Source organism: Lactuca virosa, chromosome 1 (assembly GCF_052849685.1).
Source record: "Lactuca virosa cultivar CGN04683 chromosome 1, Lactuca_virosa_CGN04683_v6, whole genome shotgun sequence".
NCBI lineage: Eukaryota > Viridiplantae > Streptophyta > Magnoliopsida > Asterales > Asteraceae > Lactuca > Lactuca virosa.
The window spans coordinates 17,916,522-17,918,648 of record NC_136426.1 but is presented as its reverse complement, the minus strand read 5'-3'; the positions used below and the strand labels follow the sequence as shown (position 1 = coordinate 17,918,648).

Here is a 2,127-nt window from a genome sequence, read left to right as displayed (position 1 = left end):
AGCACCCCAAATGTTGTGCCTCAAATGCTTCACACAACACCATAGAATACTTCTAGCACTCAAAATCGGTTATGCCCTCTCTAGTAACACTAGGTCACGATTTTGCTAGCCATAGGGTTCCTTTTATAGTGTTGTCACAATTAGGGTTTACACATGAATGCCCTTAATTGTCATGACTCTTGATTTCTCATGACCCATGGGTTTGTAACTCCCATGGACTATCCATGGAGCTCCATATGGTTATAACCAAACCCATAAACCATGGATCATTAATCCACCATAAAAGAATTGATGATTGTCATAATCAACCCTATATATTTAATTAGTCTCACTTTGATCACCAAATTAATACTAGATTAATACTTGATCAATACTAATTAAATAATACTATTATTAATATATTAGAACTTATAATATATTAATAATCATAAGTGCCTTATTCTCTCATTTAGTCTATCCAAGTATTGCAATGACATGCAACCCAAATGGACCATGCCGGGTCGGGTCAAGTACATACCAAATAAAGTTATGGACTTAGACGCTATATCCAACAAACATGTCATGGACTCGTCGAGTCCTTGCATGGGACTCGACGAGTCGAGTCGGGTTCTGCCAACTTTGATTTTTCTGCCTCTTCTGCTTGCACCTTTTTAGCATCCTTTTGGATAGGGGTCATAGGAACGAAAATTTTCTCAGAATCAGTTGTTATAGCATTTATATGCGCCATTCTTGGATTCTTTTCGGTATTGCTTGGAAGTTCACCCGGTGTTTTATTATTGATTTGTTGTGCAAGCTGACCTATCTGTTTCTCAATGTTATGAATGGAAGCTTGCTGATTCCTAAGCATAGCTTGTTGATCTATCATCATAGTTTGATGCTCTCTAATCATGCCTTGTTGCTCCCTTAACATATTTCGTTGTTCTTTTATTGCAGCATCGGTATCATTATGCCTTTTCTCAGATGCGGCTACAAATCTTGTGAAAATTTCTTCCAAATCAGATTTCTTCTCTAGTACTGGTTCCTCTTTTTGATAAAAGCCCCTTTGTTTTTGCTTATATTTTTCCTCCTTTGCCTTTTGGTACTCATCATACGGGAGCCATTCCTTCTTGGCTTTTCGCCAATTGTCATCGTACCTATCACCACTTGAATAGCACACTTGTGCTTTCCCGTTCCCGTTCTCGTCCAAATCACAGTCTCTAGTAAGGTGGGGCCCATTAAAATTCTCACATCCCACCCGGATAGCGTGGATGGATTGGTCCATCTTAGTCATTCTTCGATCCAAACTCTCTAGTTTAGCCATCATTTCTTCCATGCTATCATTAACCGAGTTCACCACCCCCGACTTAGTTCATTCCTTGGGTTATGATATTCTCTAGAGTGTTTAGAGAATTCTTCAATTAGTCCTTTAATTACCGGGGGTGCCTTCTTCGTGAGCGGTCCTTGCGAGTCAAGAAGTTGCCTTGTGGTCACATTTACTCCATCATAGAAAATGGAGACTTCTTGTTGGCTATTAAGATCATGATGTGGGCAATTCCTTAGTAAACCTTTGTATCTCTCCCACGCCTCGTATAAGGACTCTCCAGCTTGTTGCTCAAAGTTTTCTATGGCTTTCTTTAACTTGGCTATCTTTGAAGGAGGGTAAAATTGATCAATGAATTCTTCCTTCATCTTGGCCCAAGTGGTGATGGATCCTGGAGGGAGTGATTTGAGCCAATCTTTCGCAGCTCCCTTAAATGTGACTGGTAGCATACGAAGCAGAACGGTATCGCGACCCACATTTGGAACATTGAAGTATTCGGCAATGTCGTTGACCTCTTCTAAGTGCTTGTATGCGTCCTCGTGATCTTTCCCGTAGAATAGGATCTCCTTCAGTTGAGCTAGTATGTGGCCTTTGAGTTCAAAGGTGGCAGTCGGGGGAATTGCGGGTTGCACAAGTCCTGGGCCGGTATCATCATGTATCCTCTTCTTCCATTATCCCATGGGAACTTCATCGATGTTCCCCATGGTGTTGTCGAGTTTTCCTTCTAAATCGCTTCCTTCTTCGTATTCGGAATTGTACTCGTACTCAAATTTGGTTTCTTTGTGGAATGTATCGTCTCCAAGATTTCCAAGGTTGCTTCCTTCGCT

At 40.9% G+C, this 2,127-nt stretch overlaps 1 non-coding gene across 1 annotated transcript; it reads left to right on the top strand.

Annotated features, from left to right (window-relative positions):
* Nucleotides 1-1,513: 1,513 nt before the first annotated feature.
* On the top strand, nt 1,514-1,620 carry LOC145151731 (small nucleolar RNA R71). Its single transcript, XR_013732289.1, has one exon. It is a non-coding gene; the product is annotated as a small nucleolar RNA R71 (small nucleolar RNA).
* Nucleotides 1,621-2,127: the final 507 nt, after the last annotated feature.